The sequence below is a fragment of the Hemiscyllium ocellatum genome, chromosome 12 (assembly GCF_020745735.1).
Source record: "Hemiscyllium ocellatum isolate sHemOce1 chromosome 12, sHemOce1.pat.X.cur, whole genome shotgun sequence".
Classification (NCBI taxonomy): Eukaryota; Metazoa; Chordata; class Chondrichthyes; order Orectolobiformes; family Hemiscylliidae; genus Hemiscyllium; species Hemiscyllium ocellatum.
In genome coordinates, this window is record NC_083412.1 from 34,051,615 (window position 1) to 34,077,659 (window position 26,045).

The 26,045-nt window shown below is 42.3% G+C and overlaps 1 protein-coding gene across 1 annotated transcript in view; it reads left to right on the top strand.

The window, feature by feature from the left end:
• The window catches only part of LOC132821015 (rho GTPase-activating protein 31-like), a 102,661-nt gene that overhangs the window by 32,061 nt on the left and 44,555 nt on the right, over positions 1 to 26,045 (top strand). The gene's annotated exons all lie outside the window — the stretch shown is intronic.

Sequence of the window (26,045 nt, forward strand, 5' to 3'; positions counted from 1 at the left end):
GTTTGTTTTGTCATGTTGTTTCCAAGGAGTCAGTGCTGGGAAGTTTGTACAATATTCATTTGGATCCTTCATTGTTTCTGATTAACAATGGGAAAACCAACTAATCACAAAGTGAACATTGTTAGCTCAGTTTTGATTTGTAGCTGATGAACAAAATTATTTGGGGTTGGGTTCACATTTGCTCTAGAATGAGAACTCACTGACATTACAGCTTATAAATCCAAATGTTCCAGTAGTGTAGAATACAGTCCACGTACCTCTGGGTTAGATCAGAATCCAGACTGTAAATGCAAAGTAGAATGAATTTAGCCACTTAACTGTTTCCTCTTGAACCTTCTTAAGGCCAAACTGAAATCCAAATGAATTTTAGTCGGCAACAATTAAGCTACTATCTGATAAGAGTTGTGGCTACATCATAGAAGATGCTGTTTAGTAGCTTAGATTGTGAGAAATGGGGAAAATTGAGTAAGATGTAGAGTGAGTACTTCTTCATTGTCAGGAGAAACTTATTGCATTTCAAACAGAATTTCAGACATTGAGAGGTGGGATTCTTGCTCGAGAAAGTATATTCCTGTCAGGGTGGAAGGGAAGGCTGGTAGGTATAGGGAATGCTGGATGACTAAAAAAATTGAGGGTTTGGTTAAGAAAAAGAAGGAAACATATGTCAGGTATAGACAGGATAGATTGAGTGAATCTTTAGAAGAGTATAAAGGAAGTAGGAGTATACTTAAGAGGGAAATCAGGAGGGCAAAAAGGGGACATGAGATAGCTTTGGCAAATAGAATTATGGAGAATCCAAAGGGTTTTTACAAATATATTAAGGACAAAAGGGTAACTAGGGAGAGAATAGGGCACAGCAAGACAGTCTTTGTGTGGAGCCACAGCAAATGGGGGAGATACTAAATGAATATTTTGCATCAGTATTTACTATGGAAAAGGATATGGAAGATATCGACTGTAGGGAAATAGATGGTGACATCTCGCAAAATGTCTAGATTACAGAGGAGGAAGTGCTGGATGTCTTGAAACGGTTAAAGGTGGATAAATCCCCAACATCTGATCAGGTGTACCCGAGAACTCTGTGGAAGCTAGAGAAGTGATTGTTGGGCCTCTTGCTGAGATACTTGTATCATCGATAGTCACAGGTGAGGTGCTAGAAGACTGGAGGTTGGCAAACGTGGTGCCACTGTTTAAGAAGGGCAGGAAAGACAAGCCAGGGAACTATAGACCGGTGAGCCTGACCTCAGTGGTGGGCATGCTGTTGGAGGGAATCCTGAGGGATAGGATGTACATGTATTTGGAAAGGCAAGGACTGATTAGGGATAGTCAACATGGCTATGTGCGTCTGAAATCATGTTTCACAAACTTGATTGAGTTTATGAAGAAGTAACAAAGAACATTGATGAGGGCAGACCAGTAGATGTGATCTATATGGATTTCAGTAAGGTGTTCGACAAGGTTCCCCATGGGAGACTGATTAGCAAGGTTAGATCTCATGGAATACAGGGAGAACTAGCCATTTGGATACAGAATTGGCTCAAAGGTAGAAGACCGAGGTGGAGGGTTGTTTTTCAGACTGGAAGCCTGTGACCAGTGGAGTGCCACAAGGTTCAGTTTTGGGTCTTGTACTTTTTGTTGTTTACATAAATGATTTGGATGCGAGCATAAGAGGTACAGTTAGTAAGTTTGCGGATGACACCAAAATTGGAGGTGTAGTGGACAGCAAAGAGGGTTACATCAGATTACAACAGATGGACCAGATGGGCCAATGAGCTGAGTGGCAGATGGAGTTTAATTCAGATAAATGTGAGGTGCTGCATTTTGGGAAAGCAAATCTTAGCAAGTCTTATGCACTTAATGGTAAGGTCCTAGAGAGTGTTGCTGAACAAAGAGACCTTGGATGGCAGGTTCATAGCTCCTTGAAAGTTGAGTCACAGGTAGATAGGATAGTGAAGAAGGTGTTTGGTATTCTTTTCTTTATTGGTCAGAGTACTGAGTACAGGAGTTGGGAGGTCATGTTGCAGCTGTACAGGACATTGGTTAGGCCACTGTTGGAATATTGCATGCAATTCTGGTCTCCTTCCTATCAGAAAGATGTTGTGAAACTTGAAAGGGTTCAGAAAAGATTTACAAGAATGTTGCCAGGGTTGGAGAATTTGAGCTATAAGGAGAGGATGAACAGGCTGGGGCTGTTTTCCCTGGAGCGTCGGAGGCTGAGGGGTGACCTTATAGAGGTTTACAAAATTATGAGGGTCATGGATAGGATAAATAGACAAAGTCTTTTCCCTGGGGTCGGGGAGTCCAGAACTAGAGGGCATAGGTTTAGGTTGAGCGGGGAAAGATATAAACGAGACCTAAGGGGCAACGTTTTCACGCAGAGCGTGGCACGTGTATGGAATGAGCTGCCAGAGGATGTGGTGGAGGCTGGTCCAACTGCAACATTTAAGAGGCATTTGGATGAGTATATGAATAGGAAGGGTTTGGAGGGATATGGGCCGGATGCTGGCAGGTGGGACTAGATTGGGTTGGAATATCTGGTCGGCACGGACAGGTTGGAACAAAGGGCCTGTTTCCATGCTGTACATCTCTATGTCTCTATGACTCTATGAGTAGCGAGATGTCCATTAATAGGGAACTGTTTCTTGTTAATAGTCTCATTAACAATGAATGTCATCTCATTAATATTCAACATCCTATTCTATGTCCCACTGTGATGAAACTACACTTTGATAATTCCAAACCTGAAAGTTAGAACGGGTACCCGATGTGTGAGCTCACTGGCATCTTGGATACCCATCCACAGTCTCAAGGGATAATCCAGGGCACCAGCCATATCCTCCATCCATGGATGCTGCCAGCCTCTCAGAAACCCCATGGCACCTATCAATCTATTTGCTGCTTGAGTTTGTGCATTACAATGCCACTACAAGGACACGTTTACTCACAGGATCAGGCACCCAGCTCCCAGACTAGGTCAGGCTGCATCTCAGGGTCACTCAGCTTGCTCTCTGAGCACTCAATCACTTTGTACCAATCGCATGCTCACAGTATCCCAGCATTGCCTTGCCTTATCTCTCAGCGCAGTCACGGAGACCTGCAGCTGGCCTTGTTGCTTAGCGGACCCCAGTCAAGGGGTGGACATCTTGCCATACTCCACATGACAAGGTCAATCTCATAGCTGCACGTTGCGCAAGCAAATACTCATGTCTCTGAGTCTAACGAGGGAGGGCGGTGGGAGTGTTCCTCAGTGAAGTCTCCTGTCAGTCAGGTGGGTCCCAGCACAGTAAGGCCAGAGCAGCCTCCGAGATCAGTCCAAAAGCTTGGCCATGGTCGGATGTCATTTTGGGCTGGTCTCGGTCAGGGGGTCCAGGACCTCCACAGTCTAGGAAGTAGGTCATGGCCATTGCAACCAATCTGGGAGTTCACATTGATGCAGTCGGGCAGATGTACAGGCTTTAGTCAGGGCTATGTGAAGTCCTTCTTCAGTACTGTCCAAGTTTGGTTGTTCAAAGGGGTGGTCCACAGACAATCCATCATGTCTGTAAAATAAAGAGAAAATGGAAAGCATGGAAGGGACTATGAGAAAGAGCGTGGGGAAACTGTTCCAGAGCAGGGACTACAGATATGGAGGTGGAGGGGATGATCATTGCCAAGAGGCTGGCAATATCTGTAAGGGGGGTTTCCATAGACCTTTTCAAATGTGATGTTCATGATGCTGACGCACTGCCTTCACCCATGATAATCACAGTGTGTCAATTACAATAGGAGCTACACAGGACTGGTGTACGTTGGTCAAAGGTGGTGAGGTGTCCTGAGTGAATGAGTGAGTAAGCAGGGCAGAGGCCACGTAGGATCAATGGTGTTGGAGGCCGTGGGGTGCAGAGGAAGTGGATGACAGACGATGTTGGCTGCAACATTGAGAGTTGGCAAGCATTAGTTTTGTTGTGAGGCATGGCCAGTAGTTGGACCACAGTATGTGTAAGGGGTATAGTTACTGACCTTCTCACGACACTGCTGGGCATTTAGTGAGACAGCACCTGATGGTGTAACCTGCTCTGCCCATTCTGGGGCAAGAGGGCATTCCTTCTCTGCATAGCACCATCAAACAGGGCATCCAGCTCACTGTGTCCAAAGTGGGGCACTGTTTGCCCCCGTGCCATGTGTCAGGCAAATGTCAGTAACCGTGCAGGTCAATTTTGGAATACCAGAGCATGTCCACTAGTGGAAGCCATGGCTGGCCGTGCTTTCTGGAATATCGGGCAAGTGATAGGGTGTTCCAGCTATAGCAAGATGGTAGAACCGGGATAGCATTGAATGAGAGGAGCACCACAGGGACATGGTGAGAGATTAATGAGGCACGTTTAGGACAATACAGTGTGAAATCTCATTGGCGTCATGGAGAGAACCATACCTCCTTCCTAAAACTTGACAGAATTGGCATTTAATCAACCTTGCAAGATTCAGCCTTCTATGTTTAGATTTTAAAAATCTGGAAAAGAAGTAGAAGACAGTGAAACTTTTCAGTTGGTTCATTAACATCCTACAGTTTTGGAAAGAGGCCAACCTTGCCCAGTCTGTCAATTGCCCTCAGTTGTATTGACATCTTCTCAAGGCAACAAGAGCTGGGCAATAAATGACAGTAATGCTCACAGCATGAAAATGAACAGAAAATAAACACTCAGCTCCCTTGCTATCTCCCGGAGTATAACAAAGCATTTCTTCAGTGCCTGACCAGGGTGAGGGATTGTGGTTTCCTTCTTCATGGCCGCTTGCCTCGTCCTTTGCCAGAGTTTCAGCAACATTTGACTAATAAAGAACTTTCATAACTGAGATCAGCATTTTTTGAACTGCCCATATTTGGTTAAATTACCTTCTGAAGATTGAGACCTATAAATCCAGAGGTGCATTTACGCATGACCTTCTAATATGATTGTAATCAGGAAGCTGTAGGTTTGTGCCAGAAACACACAGGAGCCAACAGGAAATGTACTTTGATAAACCAGACTCTTACTAATATCGTCTCGATACGATTTTACATATTAAAATCCAGTTTGCGTGTGAACCTTAAGAACTGTCAGCGAGGTTTCCTGGAAGCAATGTCAACAAGAATATACAGAACGACCCTACAATTACCAAATTGTTGTAGCGTCTACACAACTCAGGTTCAGGCATTGTACAAATTTGCAATGTGATTTCCTAAGCTTTTGTTGGGATAGTGCTGCAGAAGTTTTACTGTTCACCTACAGACAGGAGTTTGGTGCCTCAGGGTATCTGAATGATGGCACCCCTGGCAGTGCAGAACTCCCTCAATATAGTACTGTTGTGCCAGTTTAGGTTCTCAGGTTGTATGGGCTACATATTTGATACTCTTGGAATGTAAGACTCCTTCCATCATAGAGCCATTTATACTGGATAAAATCCTGGCTTATCCTATCGCTTGAATTTGGTGCAGTCAGAGCACAAGGCCTTGGTCCTTTTGTCTGAAAGAGTCAAGCAAATTGTTGTGTATCCTTTTGAGTCTGTCATTAAGAAGGATAAGGATCTGTTATGTAATTTAATTTTTAAGAACTCCTTTCAACTCAACTGAAGGATATGTTTTCTTCGATCCTTTGAGGGGTATGGGTGTTGTGGGCAAGACCACTATTTATCATCAAACCTAATTGTCCAGAAGGCAGATAAGAGACAATCACATTGCTGTGGGTCTGGAGTAATAGAGTCATATAGCACGGAAACAGACCATTTGGTCCAACTTGTCCATGTTGATTAAGTTTGCTGAACTAAACTAGTCCCACTTGCCTCCATTTGGCCCATATCCCTCTAAATCTTTCCTATTCATGTACATATCCAAATGTATTTTAAATGTTGTCACTGTAACTGCATCTAACGCTTTCTCTGGCAGTGCATTCCATATATGACCTGTCTGCTGTGTGAAAAAGGTGCCCCTCAGGTCCCTAGTAAATCTTTCTCCCCTCACCTTAAAAATATGCTCCCTAGTTTTGAACTCCTCCATCCCAGGGAAATGGCCTTTGCTATTCACCTTATCCATATAAGGTCACCCCTCATCCTTCCAATCACGATGACTAAAGTCCCAGCCTCTCCTTGCAACTCAAACCCGCCATTCCTGGTAAATCTTATTTGAACCCTCTCCAATTTCATAATATATTTCCTGCAGCAGGGTAACCAGGACCTGAACACTCGGATAGGCCAGACTAGATTACTATCCTTCCTATTTTTTGTAATTTCTAACTGGAGCAGAATGAGATTTGTTTTCAAGATATGGTGGTTTCACATTGGTTGCAACCATAATTTTTCCATATCATATGTCTCACGTCATGGTTACAGTGTAGTACGAGGCCATTTGGCCCCACATGTCTGTGCCAACTCAGCTGATCTACTCATCTTCCTTCTTCCAATAGCCCTGCACATGTCCTTTTAATTATCCCATTTCTTTTGAAGGGCTGTTTAGAAACTGCCTGTCTCACACTTCCAGCACTTTCCAGATCCTAACCACCTGTTGCCTATACCAACAGCTTTGTTTCAAGTTGCTTCTTTTGCCAATCACCTGCAATTGGTGACGTCTGATTCAGAATCCTTCCAGCAGTAGAAACAATTCCTCCCTGTTTACAATGATCCATTACTATTTTCAATGTTCAAGTCCCCCCATGATTTTAAGCACCCTTATGAAATCTCCTCTTTTCCGACCTTCTCCAAGGAAAACAGCCCCAGCCTTCACTGAAGTTCTTCATCACTGGAATCATCTGTTTGAATCTTCGCTACACCCTGTCTAAATGCCCAGAGCTGGACATCATTGTTGAGTTGAGGCTGAATCACACAATTATAAAGACTTCCATTGTTTCCTCTATTTGCACCTTATGTTGTTGCGCATAAAACCAAGGCTACAATATGGTCAACTAACTGTTTTCTCAACTTGCCCCGCCACTATCAAAACTTTGTCACATGTGCCCAAAGTCCCTCTGCTCCGTCAATCCCTTTCAATTTGTATCCTCTATTTTATACAGTCCACCCATGTTCTTCCTTCCAAACTAAATCACTTCTCATTTCTTTGGCATTAAATTTTATCTGCAACATGTTCGTTGTTGCCTCTAACCTGTCCATGTCTCCTTGAAGTCCATCTCAATCCTCCTCACTGTTCACAATACTTCAAAGTTTTGTGTCAAGGAGCATGTGTCACATTTGTTTTGTTATCAAGTTCATATCAGAGAGACATCACTCAATGAACTTGGTTATGCAATGGATACAAACAAATTTTGGCATCTACTAGCATAGAGAATTTGCCTTCTGAACATTCAAAATTAAATTCTCATTGATCCAGCAACTCAGACAATTACAAGACGTTGAAAGGTCAGTATATAGTGTGACTGGATAGAGCAGATCACAGTACATTTTAGATATCATTTAAACAGTGAGTGAAGAGGAATGTCTTTAAATCAACACCACACAAGGTATTGAATGCTGGCAGCCACTTGCAATTGTGTGCCATTTTTTTCTGAAGGGCTGTCAGATGTTTACATTCTTAATGAAAGATTTAAACAGACAGAATATGTAAACAGGTTGTTCCAATGCTTAAATACTATAGATCCTGTTCTACTTGTTCTTGGGATCTGGGAAGAATGTGGAAGCATTGGAAAGGGTGCAAAGGAGATTTACCAGGATGTTGCCTGATATGGAGGCAAGATCTTATGAGGAAAGGCTGAGGGACTTGAGGCTGTTTTCTTTAGAGAGAAGGTTAAGAGGTGATTTAATAGAGGCATACGAGATGATAAGAGGATTAGATAGGGTAGACAGTGAGACCATTTTTTCCTCAGATGGTGATGGCTAGCATGAGGGGACTGAGCTTTAAATTGACGGGTGATAAATATAGGACAGATATCAGAAGTAATTTCCTAACTCAGAGAGTAGTAAGGCATGGAATGCCGTGCTTGCAACAGTAGTAGACTCACAAATACGAGGGGCATTTAAATGGTCATTGGATAAGCGAATGGATGATAATGGAATAGTGTAGGTTAGATAGGCTTTAGATTGGTTCCACAGGTTGGCACAACATTGAGGGCCGAAGGGCAAGTATTGCACTGGAAGGATCAATGTTCTACTGGCAAGGCTAACATTTGTAGCTCATCTCCAACTGCCCCGAGAAGTTGATGGTGAGCCACCTCTATATACCACTCCAGTCCATCTATTTCAGATACATCCACAGTGCTGCTGGGAAACAAGCTCCAGGATTTGATCCTGTGACAATGAAGAAACAGTGATATAGTTCCAAGCCAGGTGGTTTTCCTGTGTATCTGCTCCCCTTTCACCACTGGACCTTCTAGATGTTAGAGATTTCAGGTTTGAAAAGTGCAGTTGAATGAATTTTGGTTGGTCATTGCAATGCATCTTGTACATGATACACACTGCCATCACTGTGCATTGGTGAAGGGGTTAAATATTCAAGGTGATAGGAGTGCCAGTCCAGTGTACTGATGTGACTTTACATGTTGAACTTTGTGTGCTATTGGAGCTGCACTCATCCAGACAAGTAGGGAGTATTCCGCCAATTATGGCCTGTACATCGTGGACGTTTGGGGAGTTGCACACCACAAACTTCCCAGCCTCTGACCTGCTCTTGTAGCCACTGCATTTGTATGGCTGGTTAAGTTCAATTTTCTGGTCAAGGGTTAGCTCCAGAAGATGTTGGGAATTCAGAGAGAGTAATGCCGGGCATTAATTGGTCAGGTTTGAGCTGTAATGCATAGGACGTCCTTGGGCAATTTTCCACGTTGTCGGAGAAATACAAGAATGAGAGCTGGATGGAATCAGGTTGGCTAGGAACATGGTTAGTCCTGAAGTGCCAGTCTACATTATTATTGCCTGAATTGACAATCCACCCGCCATATGTAAGTAGATGTTCAAGTGTCAATTAAACTTGGAAAGAGCTGAGTTGACCCCAGTATTACTCTGCCCTTGCCAGGCAGGCAGGTGGGAGTGGGGAGACTGTATTAGTTTTTAAGAGGACAGGAAGGAGAACGGGTACTTCCTTCAAAGGATTCCATTTATGCAGCAGGGGCATCCATTGAAGACAGTACCCCACTCATTTCCTTCCTCCCTCTCTACCTGGACTTCACAACTCAAACTCCATTCTGAAGATGCTTCCCGTCAACGTACCTGGGTCCATTGGGGCATTCATTCTGGCAATGGTTGCAATGCTGGTTGTACCCTTACCAAGAGCTGGTGCTACTGGGATTGCAGGAGCTGCCAGATTGGTCAGTAGCTCCAGACGGTCAGATGCCCTGTGACTGAGGGGCACCAATTTAACCAGTCCATGGCACGTTATAGCAATTATCAAGATTTCAATGGTCACTAATTTTCCTTCTGTGGGATCGGCCCCTCTGCTGCCCACCATGATGGAAGGCGTTGCTCACAAGAACCGTGCAGTAAAAGCATCTGCCTCACAGCCTGAAGAGCAAGGGCAGAAATCAGATTCTTCTTCAGGGCCTACCATAACTTGCAAACTCCGAGAACTTAATCTGTCACTCGATTCTGCATGAGAAACGTTGCAAGCAGTGGAATATAGCACAGCCTGAATTAGATTGAAATAACTGAGAAGGTCGGCTGTATTGACACATACCAGTGAACACCAAAAATGCCTTTTCATGGACAGCTTCCTTTTAGAAAAAAATAAAATAAATGGCCATATTCAGAAAGCTTTCCGGAGCAATGTAAGGATTCAACTGTTGGTAGGTTTTGATATTTGAAGGCCAGAATTGACATACTGTGCCTTTTAATGTAATTCAAACGTAGGCAGAAACATACAGTCACATACTGTTCAAACTTATGAATACAGAATTCAAGCAGCCAGTATGGGAACGTCTCCAGATTTTTCATTCAATCTATTTGGGCTGACTCCAGCACTAAAAGAAAAACATGTGCAGACAGTGGTGACTGTGGATCATTTCCAATCCCAGGCTGGTTACCAGGACATCACCACACCAGCCTCATGACTCACAGATGTGATCCAGGGACCATTTGCTCCTCTGCAAGTCAGAAACACACAGTCAATAAAAGAAAATAAAAACTTGCATTTATATAGCACCTTCACTCGGTCAGCAACATATTTTTGAAGCACTGTTGGAATATAGGAAACACAGCAGCCGACCTGTGCATTCTAAGTCCCTTAAGCACCAAAGTGATTGTGATCAGGTAATCTGTCTTTTGGTGATGTTCCTTGTTGATTGAGAAATGAATATTGGACACACACATTTTGCATCTCTTCTGTACCTGCCTGAGTCTGAACAATGTGTGAAAAGGTTTGGCATGTAAGGTAGTAGAAAGTGACACTACAGCCTGGTGCATACGGCATAGCAAGTTGGATTAACAGTAGGCCATTCTGCCCCTCAAGCCCACCCCACTGTTCACAAAGATTCATGGCTGATCTGTTTATGTTTGATTTCCACATTCCCATCCACCTTGAAAACCTTGATCGCCTTCCCTCACAAGTATCTATCTACTTCAGTCTTAAATATATTCAATGATCCTACTTCCACCATTTTCTGCAGCAGCGTTCCAAATTTGTTCACACTGGGATTAAAGACATCTCTTTCTCCCAAAAGGGCCACCCCTAATTTTTAAGCAATATCTCCTAATTCTGCCTTCACCTTCAGTATCTCAAACACTGCAACCAGTGTACAGGACATTGGTTAGGCCACTGTTGAAATATTGCGTGCAATTCTGGTCTCCTTCCTATCGGAAAGATGCTGTGAAAATTGAAAGGGTTCAGAAAAGAGTTACAAGGATGTTGCCAGGGTTGGAGGATCTGAGCTACAGGGAGACGCTGAACAGGCTGGGGCTGTTTTCCCTGGAGCGTCAGAGGCTGAGGGGTGACCTTATAGAGGTTTACAAAATTATGAGGGACATGAATAGGATAAATAGACAAAGTCTTTTCCCTGGGGTTGGGGAGTCCAGAACTAGAGGGCATAGGTTTAAGGTGAGAGGGGAAAGATATAAAAGAGACCTAAGAGGCAACTTTTTCAAGCATAGGGCGGTACGTGTACGGAATGAGCTGCCAGAGGATGTGGTGGAGGTTGGTACAGTTGAACATTTAAGAGGCATTTGGATTGGTATATGAAGGGAGGGGTTTGGAGGGATATGGGCAGGGTGCTGGCAGGTGGGACTAGATTGGGTTGGGATATCTGGTCGGCATGGACGGGTTGGACTGAAGCGTCTGTTTCCATGCTGTACATCTCTATGACTCTAAGTCACCCCTCATTATTCTAAAACCCGATGGAGACAAATCCAGCTTTCCTAAGACAGTCTGCTCATTCCAGGTATCAATCTAGTAAACATCCACTGTACCACCTCCAATGTATTTACATCCTTCCCTAAATACTGCACAAAGTATTCAAGATGTGATCTTACCATGCACTGAATAACTGAAGCGTAACTTTCATATTTAATTCCTCTCACAACGAAGGATAGAACGTGGCTCTTGTGGCATAGTGGCAGTGCCCCTACCACTGGGCTAGAAGGCATTGGTTCAAATCCCATCTACTTCAGAGCTGTATCGTACTGTGACTGATCCAGGTGATTAAAGTGTCAAAAGAACAGATTTTCATTAACCTATTTGATCACGTGCTATGCCTGCATACAAATGTCTGTGATTTATACACGAGAGCACTTTATTCGCTATTTGCCTTGGAGTTCCATAGTGATACTCCGTTTGAGTGATACTCTGCTTTTTCCCTTCTCTCAGCTGAAGTGAACAACACCACATTTTCCCACACTAGAATCCATCTGCCAGATTTTTGCCCAGTTGCTCAAACTGCTTGGGTCCTTCTGAAGACTACTTATATCTTCTGTACAACTGCTCCACTAAGTCATTGATGTAAGTTGTAAGGTGAGGGCCATGGACATGACACAATAGGTCTCCATTCATCCCGTCCTGCCAATAAGGCAAAACCCATTTGTACACACTGTTGGTTTTCTGCCAGCCAGCCAATCTTCTAGCCAGATAAATATGTTACTTCCACATTATGAGCTTTCAATATCCACAATAATCTTTGCGGTGGTGCCTTGTCATGTGCCTTTTGGAATTGCAAGCAAAATATGTCTATTTGGCATCCTTTAATCCATAGCACATGTTCTTCCTTCAAAGAAGTTTAATAAATCAATGAAACATAATTTGCTCTTCACATGATCATGCTGTCACTTCCAGATCACTTTGATGTATTCTAAGTGCACAGCTTTAACCTCTTCAGTGATCAATTCAACCTTCCCAGGACAGATATCAAACTCCCTGGCCTATACAGTTAATCAAATCTGGAATTAAAAATTATTTGTATTAATGAGGAACATGAAGCATCATTAATTTTTGTAAACACCTACCTGGTTCACTCATGTCCTTTATGGAAGGTAGTCTGCCACTATTACCTGGTCTGGCCTCCATGGAATAGAACCTTAACTGCCTTTAAAATGGTCTACTGAGCTGCTAAGAGCATTAGGATTGGGTAGCAAATGCTGGCCTTGACAGTGACACCCACATCCTTTGAGAACATTTTTTTTAAAAACACATTAAGGATCATGACTTGTTGATCATAACCTCCTCATTGATACAACTGCCCAGTCTCATGTACAACTGACCACTTCTGGTTATATTTCCCCATCCCCTTGATTTCTTCCTCTACCCCAGAGGCCTGTTCAGCAGTTGATTATTGTACCAGTCCGTCAATTCTATCATGATCTGACAGGCTGATGGGTAGGGAGCAGCAGCAGCAGTATTTCATGTTGTGCTTCAGTTTTGCTGACTTCTTTTTTTCTCAATCTACACTCTCTCTCTCTTTTTTTTAACCTAACTTTCTCTTCTCTGGTTTCTTTTTTTCTCTCACCTATATCTCTCCAGTTTTCTGTCTAACTCTGCACAGTTTCTCTCTGTTCCCTCTCTAATTATTTTCTCTACTGAAATCTCTTGTAATCTCAAGTTGCTATATCTTTCTCTTCACATCTTCTCTTTCTTTCTGTCTCCCTAACCCATGTTTTTCATTACCTGTCTTCCTCATTCCACAGACTCACTCTCCAGCCTTTAGCCCTCAATCTCCCTCTGCAATGTCTCGATCTCTGGCATAGGTGCATTTGAATCTCAGACTTCAGATGAGAACATGTCCTCCACTCCCACTCCCCTCCCACGACCACCGTCATCAACAACACCCCAAATATTGTGAGAAATCTTGAGCGGTGAATAGAAGGGGGGACCTTGAAAATATGAGCCTTGGAGCTCATACTGATTGATCAATCATCCTTACGATTTATTGCTGTGTATACCTTTTTAATGCAAATATCTTCCTAATGGAAAGACTAAACTCTGCTCCCAGTCAGTGCAGCGAAGTTGCAAAGCTGAAATGATTTTATCATTTCATAACCATTTTTCAAGTTGCTGCTGGTTGTGGGATTGCTCAACATTATATTCAGGGAGCAAGTGATGTTAGACTAGGAAAGCAAAGAGGAGAAAACATCACAGGTAAATGTCTCCTGGTTATGTTCTAAATTCCAGAGCTCGTTTCAAGTGTTGATTCCTAGACATATAATCATGAGAATGCACTCTGACAGGGAAACTGTAGCATAACTATAAACTAAGGACCCAGGCTAATGGTGTGCATCATAAGTCCAAATGCCACAATGACAGTGAGTGGAATTTAAATTCTATTCTTAAGCTCAGAAACTGAAAGCTACTCTCAGCAATGATGACTGTATCATCAATTAGGGTAAATATACCATTTGGTTCATTAATGTCCTTCAGGGAAGGAAATCTGCTGTCCTTACTTAGTCAGGTGTACGTGTGATGCCAAACCTACAACAATGAATTTGGTGCATAGCTGCCCTCTGAATTGATGGAATAAGGCATTTAAATCAAGAGCAAACAGGAATAACTAACCAATGCTGAGAACAATGGATGAAAACAATTTAGTTGGATCCAAACTACAGGATCAGACAGCATGGAATAATCCAACATAGGGATTTAGAGCTTTGCTAGATCATTAAACATACTAAAAATGACTAACTTTGGATATACTTTAGATACAGTTGGGAATATTATTCACAATAATTTAAGAATTGAGAAAGTTTTTCCACTAAAATCACAAATATGCTGTCGAATCATTCTAAATATTCCTTAAAGAGCAGAAAGTCACTGACCTCTGGTATACTAAATTCCTGAATGGGAGCTTATGTCATGAGGAAAGATTGAGCAGGTTGACCTATATCCATTAGAGGCTGTAAGAAGTAATCTTATTAAACCAAACAAGATCCTGAAGGGACTTGATAAGGTAGATGCCAGAAGGATGCTTCCTTCCAGTTTTTCTGTCTCAATTATATGTGTTCTGATGGTGTCAACTTTGCTCTCTTTTCCTCAAATAAAGATTCTCCACACTGCTCCCCCTTCCACATCTTCCCCATCCCCCATGGCTAGCAGGGCCCTTCCCCATGCCAGACTCATTTCCTGCTCCTCCACCTTCATTTTTCCACCTCTCTTCTAGAACCTAGAACAAGGTTTCCCTTGTCTTCATTTTTCACCCCACCAATCTCTGTATTCAAAGGGTCGTTCACTGTCATGTCCCATCTCCAGCAGGATGTTATCAATGGATATATCTTCCGCGCACCTATCCTTGTCAGCATTCCACAGACACCCTTGTCCACTCTTCTGCCACTCCTGACATTTCCTCACCTTCTCATGCAATCACTGAAATCACAGAAGCTCTCTTTCTTTCTTACTCCTCACAGTCCAAGGCCCCATATGCGCGTTCTAGGTGAAACAGTGGTTGACTTGCCTTGTTCTTGACTTTACTCTACTTCAGTTGCTGCTCGTATTACAGTCACTTCTACATTGGCAAGGTCAAACACAGACTGAGTGACTGCTTTGTGGAACATCTCAGCTCTGTCTGCAACAACATCCCTGCACTTCCAGATACTTCCCCATTTCAATATACCATCTTACTCTGATGCTAAAGTTTCTGTCCTAGATCTATTCTAGTGTTTCGATGAAACTCAGGACAAGCTGGAGGAACAACACCCCATGATGGTTGAATATTCCAGATTTCATTCAATAATCTATTAGAATAAGGAAGCTTGGTAGTAAAGAATTTAAATAATGCTAAAAAGAAACAAGAATTCAAAGCTTTTTGTCTTGTGCCTAGCAAAACTAGGAATCAAGAAGTAATTATATGGACTATGTCTCAGCAGATTGACTGGATGAATTCTGTCCAGATTGTACATGGGCTTTGCAAAGAATGGGTGCATTAAAGAGAAGGCTTATTAAAAATGGCCTTTTTTGAATTTTTTTTGTGTTCTAATTGTGCCATTGCCTTTCTAATACTCATTGATCAGCATAAGAGTTGAACTAATACCACTGTTTGATTGAAAATCATTTTACCCTTTCAGGCATACACTGCTTAACAGCAATGCAGCATATTTGTAAAAGTTAGCTTGTGCCAAAACCATCTGAAATGTCTTGATATATTCACCTTTTTGCAGGTATTAGTTGAGCTGCTGATACCATTTGGAGAAGAATGCTCAGGGGATATATTAGGTAGCAGAAAGGTTTTGATGTGATTAAACAGTAAAGGTTTGTTATATATTATTTAGTAGCTAGTCACATTATTCTTAAAATGCATGATTGTTTCTTGTGAAACATCTGGTTCAGCTTACGGTCTTAGCTACATATGTTAATCATGTGAACAATCACTGCACCACATACTGGAGACTAATGCAGCACATTGAATACAGTTAGCCCCTCCTGGGAACAGTCCTTTATATTCTGACATGCTTTTCTTGTGATGTTAGTTAACCCTTTTGTTCATGATTCCTTTTATCCTTACACAGCAAGGTAAATCAACTCAGTTAAACTTATTGACAGCTTCAAACCTCACCTAAGAGCAATATAAGATCATTGAAGCAAGTTTACTGTTAGTTTATAAAACACATCTTCTTTAAACTTAGCCCGTTTTATCTGAAACCTATTCCCCCTATACCTGCCATTTCTACCCTGGGAGAAAAACTCTGACTATCCATATCCCTCATAATTTTGTAAACTTCTATCATATTGCACCTCATTTTTTTGATGTTCAAATGAAAACAGACCCAGTTTGTCCATTGTCTCCTCATAGCTAATACTCTCCAAATCAGTCAACATCTGGTAAACCGTTTCCATACCCTCTCCAAAGCCTCCACATGCTTCTGGTAATGTGACGAACAGAACTGTACACAATATTCCACATGTAGCCTAACTAAAGTTCTATACAGATGCAACATAACATAGTAATTTTTATACTCTATGTTCTGACAAATGAAGGCAAACATGCTATATGCCTTCTTGACCACCTTATTTACTTGTGTAGCCACTTTCAGGGCACTGTGGGCCTGTAGGCCTAGATCCATTTGTATATTGATGCTGGTAAGGCTTCTATCAATCCCAAGGACAAAGTGAGGACTGCAAATGCTAAAGATCAGAGTCATGTGTGTGGAGCTAGAAAAGCACAGCAGGTCAGGGAGCATCCAAGGTGCAGGAGAATCGAATTTCGGGCATAAGTCCTTCATCAGGAAGAGCTTATGCCCAAAATATTGATTCTCCTGCTCAATGGATGCTGCCTAACCTGCTGTGCTTTTCCAGCATTAAACTCTCGACTTCAATCATTCACTGTATACTTCCGTCCTGTATTAGATCTTCCAAAATGCATTACCTCACATTTGGCTTGATTAATCTCCAGCTACCATTTCTCTGCCAAAAACACCAGTCTACTTATATACTGCTGTATCCTCTGCCAATTCTTGAAATCTTCAAAGCTGAAAAATGATCTTTGGGTAGATTATGTTTTAATGTATATTATAGTGGAAACATTTTTTTTAAGTTTACAAGTATCAGCATGTAGAATCCTAATTTATGAATCCTTTGGGTATTGTTATCTATGCTTGGGACGCTAGATTCAGTGAGGATATAAATGTGAGACTATACATGTTTAGAATTGCTTATGAACGTTTATTAGGAGGTGAATTTAATAATATTAATTTGATGTTTCACTGGGGAAGCACACTAGAAATCAATCACACTCTTCCTAAAGTCATACGAAAGTTACAGATTTTATATAAGGATACAGGAGTCCCCAATTTATCTGACTTTTAGACGCAGACTGACAGAAAGTACAGGGCAGTCTTCAGTACTTAGCAAAGGAATTAATATTCATTAAAAATATATGTTCAAACTACAGTTAAAAAAATTATGAACTATTCATATATAATTCTCCTATTTAGAACTCCAATTCACTTACATGCATCCCCTCTGCGCACACCCCTTCAGTCAAACAAAATCCCCAACGTGGGAGTTATGGATGGAGAGAAATACTGCAAAGGCAGCAGTTCCTGTCCATGGGTTTGCTGCAATGATCCTTTTGCTGATCAGAATTCTGCTTGAAGATTTACCTTCTCCAGATACTTTCATTTGTTTGCTGGAAGTACAAGATGACTAGTTCAGTCACCGTTTCCAGCAACTGATGAGAGAAAATATATCAACTATTTTCAGGATTGAGATGCTTTTTAATTCAGAGTAAAACCAGTTCCTTCCCTTCCTTGGGTCTGATGGTTTCTTACTCAAACAATCACACCTCCAAGCTGTTCAGCCATGTGAGACAAAGATAGTTGAAAAAAAAATGTGAAAATAGTTTTCTTTAAATCTTATTTGATTGAATATCCATATGCATTTAAGGATTTATACACTGTGTATAAATGACAGTCTTTGCTGTCTTTGCTATTTTATGATATAGTAAGCAGGTTATCTAACACTCTGCTTGAGCAGGAAAATAGGGCCTCACTTATCCAAAAGGTGGCAATTCTTCCCTGCAGAGTACACTTGAGTGTTGGCCTTGATATGTGTGCCCGTGCCCTACAGGGTGACTTGCTCCATGAACGTTGTGTTTCAGAGGCAAGTGTGCTACTAACTGAACCACAACTGACAGGCAATTATTTGGAACATGTCCAGTCTCATCACTTGAACAATCCAGCTCATTGCTGGCTGCATTTTCTCACTGGCAAGAAAGGCTGACAATGTGCAGACTGACATAACTCTCACTGCTGCCTGCAAGATGTATCCTCTTCAGTGACCCAGTGCACTCACTCCCACAAGAAACATGTGGCTGACACATTTGTGGGAAACCATGACAAGTGTTCTTTAGCAGTGTTCTGGAACTGAGGCGTTAACTGGGGAGGCAACTAGTCCATTCCTGGAGACCTGCTTGGCACCTACTACCCTGCAGTACAGACATTGATAACTTGAGGCACTGCTACCAAACCAAGATGGTGATCAGTGCATGAGACACTGAAGATGAAGAAACTCCTGGACCAGGAGAAAGTGTCAGCAATCTCAAACCAGTCTACATTCTCATCATGGGGACCATGCAGGCAGGATTTGACCTGACTTCATAAATAGTATTGCACATAGAAACATCCAATTATACCACTATATTGTGAAGATATTCTCTTCATTATACAATTCCTTTATAAAACATTTGCACATATACACCTATACGAGAGTTTCATAAAATATTTATTAGTACACCAATAAAATGCATAATAATGAATGGTGAATATAACAAACCTGTCTGATGGTGGGATTATTTTGTGAGCAATACCTAGGGTACATGGAAGACTACAGATCAAGATCTAAGTGTGGGTGCTAATGGGCAGGTGTCAAGGAAGTTTCAAAGAAAAAGACTTCAAAGGGAAAAATGTACTGCAAACTGAACTGCAATCTCTTCTGACTGAGGGAGAATAATGGCAGAAGAGAGAGCAGTTTAAACCTGAGGCATGTTTGTGTTTTCCCCAATCAAGACTGCACAAGAACATGGGTTTAAAAAAAGCCAGTTATAACTCTGGTCTGGGTGTGCTGGTGGGCGAAAGTTTGCGTTGAGCTGAGAAAAGTCTAGTCACCATTGTGCAAAAATAATGAAAGTCATTCTCGTTTTGCTAGAAGACAGAACGCAAGCGAAGCTGCGATCAGCAGGAAACAAGAGAAAAGGCCTCTCAGCTGTCCCGTCAAGCCAGGCATCTCAGAATGAACTACGCATCTTCCAATAGCAGTGCTAACGCTATCACCCAACGGCTGCATTGGCCTATCAACTACTCTTCACAGAAATCAGAGACTGACACATATCTTTTAAACTTTATCTATTTTGGACTCAGCCTGCATTTCTAATCTGTGTGAATGTGTGTTGTATTATTATTTCTTATCTGTTGGTGAGTAATAATCTCATTGTTTCATTATATAAAGAAAGCCTGGCGGCATGGTGGCACAGTGGTTAGCACTGCTGCCTCACAGCGCCAGAGACCTGGGTTCAATTCCTGCCTCAGGCGACTGTGTGGAGTTTGCACGTTCTCCCCGTGTCTGCGTGGGTTTCCTCCCACAGTCCAAAGATGTGTGGGTCAGGTGAATTGGCCATGCTAAATTGCCCGTAGTGTTAGGTAAGAGGCAAATGTAGGGGTATGGGTGGGTTGTGTTTGGCGGGTCGGTTTGGGCTGAAGGGCCTGTTTCCACACTGTAAGTAATCTAATCTCAATTGACACCTTTCAAAATAAAAATGCATTTTTGTCTGGGAGAAAGGTATCCAGACGGAAAGATTCCTGTTTAAATTCACCTCACCCCTCACAACTGTGGGAGTGAGTGAATAAAGAAAGTGAGTCATCCTCACCTGGGAGCATAATGATTTGGGGTATCTGTCTGGAACTATAATAACTGGGAGAACCTCACCCAGGATCTGGTTATGACATCTTTTAGTTTCATATTGAAACCTGACAGAAAGTTGGTGATGTCAACCCGGAACACCAAGTCATTTGACCATTCATCATCATCCACGAAGCTGGCATATCTTCTCATATTTTCTGCAAAGATATTTATTTTGTCATGTTGAGTTTGTCTGCTGTGCTCAGCCAGCTAACATGGCTGATATAAATGATGTGAAGAGGACTCAGAACGGTCAACGATTAAGCTCCCTGGAGCTTGTCCAAATGTACAATGGGACAATCCAGTCCATCAGATATCATCTCCAGGGTCTTTATACACATCTGCCTTTTGTGGGTGTTGTAGTGAAGAGTAATGACTTCCTGAGGTGAAGATCTGACTATCGGGCTGACAAATCCATGGTACTTGCCTGTCAAGCAAGTGCTCCATCAGCCATCCGATCACAAAGTTCATCCCCTGAAGACTGAACTTCACCAGAACACATCACACTTCATTAAAAATGTCTCCCCCCATTGTTGAACTTAAGTCAAATAGTTCCTCAATGACTTTGAATGTTTTTGGCACTCCTCATATAAAGATTGCTCATTAAATTGTATCACTTACATCTGTGGTATCATTGATCTCTAACCTGTAAAATCAGCAGGCATCAAGTTTTGTGACCAGGGAACTTTGAATGTAAGATGTCGGGTCCTTCGCTGTTCTAGCAATGGTCAGATGCAAAAGGTTAAGTTCCTCTAATATTGGCTTTGCATGTACTCACTTCAATGACTTGGACAAGGGTCCTTGCCCAGGCCACGTGCACAGTTTCTGCAGACTGTGTAGTAGCCCATGGGCTGCCTATTAGATGAGTTTGGTCTATGACTTTCCAGAATTTCTATACTCACTAATTCCAATGGGCATAAATGGAGCCAAAAGAAAAGCGCAGGACACTACTGGGAAACTTGAAACCAAAACAAGAATTTAGTCATGAAATAGCTTTGTTTGTAGAAAAACTCTGATTTTGTGATAGCTACTGAAATTACAACCAGTAGATTTCAATGAAATAGTTCTTGAATAATATTGAATTGATCAACTATAGATCTACCTTTTTCAACACAGGAGAAAACCCTTCCCAATTAAATGGGATTTATCCTTGAGCTATAAACAAGACACCACTTGACAAAATATTTACTTATATTTCCAGGCCTGTCCTACATGGATAACTTTATGTGGTTATTCTTTAGCGTGAGAAGTTTTGATTTTATGAAAGTTTTTTGTGAAAGATTAATTTCTCTTTCATTGCAATATGGATATTAAGTTAATGTTTTGAGGGTCTCTACCAGTTATAAAATACATTTATAAAATATAGAATTTACTGGAGGAGGATATACTTACAAAAACTGAAAGTCTGTCAGAAAGATTGTAAAGCCAATGTTTCTAATTTTCCTGGACTTCGTCGGGCCCACTAACCAAGGAATAAATCTGTATAACACACTTTTTTTCCCACACTGGGGATTGCACAGTTAGAAATGCACAGTTCAATTCTGTTGCAAAAAGCACATTTTCAACACATTTTGGGTGTGTTGCTTTTTTCTACTGAAACAAACAACTCGTTTTCACTTCCTGTGACCTCAACCTTCCTGCTTGCTCGGGAAAGAGCTGTTTGAAACCTCTATTTAGCAATTACGTAAAGCAAAGGATGAGCTGGTTACAAAAGTGCCAAACCCAGCAACTACACAGTCCGCTTGGAGAATAACATTGAAATCATGTAATGTACTCTTCCTGATAGGCCTGCATGTTTAGCAGAACTTTCATTGCTGCAGAAGCATTCTGCTCACTCTTGTCTTGTTACATTCAACATGGTCTCTTTCCTGTCTGTGCTGCTTTAAATTAAAATCATTTCTTTCCAATTATCTGATAGTTTGCATCATTTCAGTACTAAATCCCCACATCGTCATTATTGTTGCTTAATTTGAATTACTGGATAATTCAAAACAAATTTCAAACTGGAGTTTGAATTACTTGAAGTCAGCTATTTTGAATGGAGTGTTGGATGGATATGACATGAGCCGATACAAGTTAAAGATTTCTCATGCAATGTTTCAGCTGCCTGACAAGGAGTTGAATAGAGACACCACAAATATATTCTTGAAAGGGGTCCAAGTAGCAGCATTCTGCAGATGTTCTAGAGTGGGTCATGGACCCTGTATTCGTAACTAAAGGAGCAAGCTTCCACTATTGTCTGGGCCATAAAGGGATCCTCCCCTGAGTAATGTTCCCTCTGTTTTTTCATGTGTGGCTGATTTACTTAAATACATTTGTCCCTTAGATAATTGTCAAGCTGTAGATCAGTCAATTGATATCTTAAAGCAGATGATTTAATCACCCCCACGGGAATTTTAAAGTTGCAGAATATAGAGCATCTTTTTACTATCACATATACTACAGTACAGAAGTACAGGGATACAGTGAAAAGCTTTTACATGGCTGCCTTTAATGGCGTCTTCAAAGGTACAAGTACCTGGGTACAAATCTTAGATACAAAACAGGATTAAAAGAATATGTAGTAGCATTATTTACAGTGTCTAAAAATTCAGTTAGAAATAAGATAGTTATAACATAGTTAAAGGATTGACGTCACAGTCCAGTAAAGAATTTCCAATAGCAGCAGCACAGCACATGGTCTGAACATCAACACCCAGTCCCCAGTCCAACACCCTGGAGCGTTGGAGGCTGAGGGGTGACCTTGTAGAGGTTTACAAAATTATGAGGGGCATGGCTAGGATAAATAGACAAAGTCTTTTCTCTGGGGTGGGGGAGTTCAGAACAAGAGGGCATAGGTTTAGGGTGAGAGGGGAAAGATATAAAAGAGACCTTATTCACGCAGAGGGTGGTACGTGTATGGAATGAGCTGCTAGAGGATGTGGTGGAGGCTGGTCCAATTGCAACATTTAAGAGACATTTGGATGGGTATATGAAGGGAGGGGTTTGGAGAGATATGGGCTGGGTGCTGGCAAGTGGGACTAGATTGAGTTGGGATATCTGATCAGTATGGACACGTTGGACCAAAGGGTCTGTTTCCATGCTATATATCTCTATGACTCTATGACTCTATATCTGTCTCGCTCCACTCCAAGCCTCCAGTCCACTCTGCACCCGCACTCAGCTGCACGAGGGGAAACTGCACCAGGACTTGTTTCCCCTTACACTGCACTGGGACACAATTGCCCTTACACTGTTCCAGGACTCATTCACCTCACACTGCACCAGGACTCATTTCCCCTCGCCCTGAACTGGAACTCATTCCCCTCATATTGCACTAGGACTCACTTCCCTTCACTCTGCACCGGGACTCATTCCCCTCACTCTGCACTGGGACTCATTCACCGAACTCTGCAGTGGGACTCATTCCCCTCGCACTGCTCTGGGATTCGCTTCCCCTCACGCTGCATCGGGACTCATTCACTTCGCGTTATTCCGGGACTCGTTTCCCTTCGCGCTGAACTGGGACTCATTTCCCCTCGTGTTGCACCAGGACTCGCTTCCCCTCGTGTTGCACCAGGACTCGCTTCCCCTCACATTGCTCCAGGACTTGCTTCCCCTCGTGCTGCTCCAGGACTTGCTTCCCCTCGTGCTGCTCCAGGACTCGCTTCCCCTCGTGCTGCTCCAGGACTCGCTTCCCCACGTGCTGCACTGGGACTCGCTTCCCCTCGTGCTGCTCCAGGACTTGCTTCCCCTCGTGCTGCTCCAGGACTCGCTTCCCCACGTGCTGCACTGGGACTCGCTTCCCCTCGTGCTGCTCCAGGACTTGCTTCCCCTCGTGCTGCTCCAGGACTCGCTTCCCCACATGCTGCACTGGGACTCGCTTCCCCACATGCTGCACTGGGACTCGCTTCCCCTCGCGCTGCTCCAGGACTGCCAAAAAGAGAGAAGCTTCAGGTGGAGTGTCATAGCCTACCGCCATCTTGCCATGGTTCAGAGGGAACACGCTCTGCTCCTGTGAACTTTAGCAGGATTACGGTTGGAAGTCCTCCGTTAGCACTTTCATAGAATGTGAAGATTAATCTCCAGCATTTGCAGTACACACTTTTGTCTTCCATAGAATGTGCTCCTTCCATGTGGCTGAGCTTTGGTATTCATTGAACAAACTTTGCTGGAGTGGGTTGTTTTCCTTCATCAGGTGAAGGAGCGTCGCTCCGAAAGCTAGTGTGTTTCCAATTAAACCTGTTGGACTATAACCTGGTGTTGTATGATCTTTAACTTTGTACACCCCAGTCCAACACCGGCATCTCCAAACCAAAAAACAATAAATGTGAGAAATTACCAGATAATCTGATTTGTCAACGTGGTTGAGGGAAGAATCATTGAAGACATTAAGGCAATTCCTCCCCTCTTCTTCAGAAGAGGTGCTGTGTTTACATCCACCTGAGAGGGCAGATAAAACCAAAATCCCATCTCGAAAAAATGTCATCTCTGACAGTGCAGTACTCCATCAATACTGCAGTGAATTGTCAGCCTGCAATACAAGAACCTCTAGGTTTCTTAAGTAGATTCTGGCCACAGATGTTGCCATTTTCATTCCGGGCAAATTATTCAGATACGATTTGGCATCTGTTTCTGAAACAAGAAAATTGTTATTAGAATTTCAATGAAGTGAAAATGATGTTGAGCAAAATGAGCACTGTGTTGATCTACATATATAATGCCGTATCTAACTGCCTCAGGCTTCACTTGCCTCATCACCTCCCTATGCAGCTTGTGTGTTCAGGCACTGTGTACACCAAGTTATGCACTACCACCAAGCTCACCACCAGCTTCTCAAGGGCAACTAGAGATGGGCAATAAATGCTGCCAACCAGCAACGCCCACATCTCACAAATGAATAAATAAAAGAAACTACACAATGCATCCTATTCCAGCCAACAGTGCAGCAATATCCTATCGTGAGCTGACAGAACTCTCAACTTCAGCTGGCTGGGGTGAGAGAAGGGTGTTGACTCTAACAATGTTGAGTGTTTGTTAAACATGCAACCACACATGAAACAGTCACATTCTCAGTCACCGTGAAAAGAGCTGCAGTGTTGTGTTCACTGACCATGACGCTTTGTATTAAATAAACATCGAAGGAAACAGTAATGGGAGATTCCCCATGGTAGCCATATCTCATGTAATCCATCTACAGTCCCTGATGTTGCAATGGTTGTTTATACAGAGCAGGCCCTGACACCAGGGTTGAATTACAAGGGAGTTCTTTTTTGTATTTATTTCCACTGAATGCCGTTGTCATTATTTCTGGGGTCCTTTTGAGTTAATTCTACCAGGAATTACTTAGAACACCTCTGCATGAGAGTTAAAGAATATCTAAAGCCCTGTCTAAATCTCTTTAGATTCCAAGAAAATGCTTCTTTATTTTTTCCATACTTCAGTAAAGAACATAAATCTGTTTCCTGCACACCTTGTATCTTAGTCTCTGAGCAACAGAGATTGTAGAGAGAAAGCTCCATAATGGACCTGTTCCTAGAAAAAGTGATAACTATAATGATTTCTGAAATTGCTCATTTTTATTTTGGTGGCATTTTACAATATACCCTTCTCTGTCCTGATCTCTGTAATGGGAAAGATATAATGATATTAGGTGACATCAGTGCCAGTTTCCAGGGAGAGAGCTGTGCCAGAGAGAGATATACATCCTCACACCCTCACATAAACAACAGGAATTTGGAAGAAACACATCAGAGTTAGACTATAATGGGTATTTATCTCAGAGACAAGCTGGAGGAGAGATATCCAAATAAGATACAAAGTGGAATGTAATCATAGACCATTGTCTGTTCCACCCCCAGTTTTCTCCTGTGGCCTGGTACAGTAACACTCACAGTATATACAGTTATGTTAAATGCCTGTCTAATACATAGCATGCTAGTACGCCGGAAAAATGCAGTGTCTATGCAATAGGTTTGCAGTGGCCATACCATTTAATCTGCATAGACCCCCTTCAAATACCGAGTCTAAACATGGCAGCTGGTTTCACGGCAAGGAATATCATAAAATCATGGAAAAAGAGCAGGAGGAGGTTAAACAGCCCATCAAATCTATTCTGCCATCCAGTATGTGACTGGCCTTAACTCCCCTTTCCTGTCTGTCCCCCATAATCTTGACTGCCTTATCAATCCAAAATCAAACAGCCTTGTGTGTATTCATATACTGCCAACTCGGGTAGAGAACTGCAAAGATTGACAACATGCTGTGAGAAGAAATTTCTCCTCATCTTCTAGATGGGAGATGCCTTGATTTT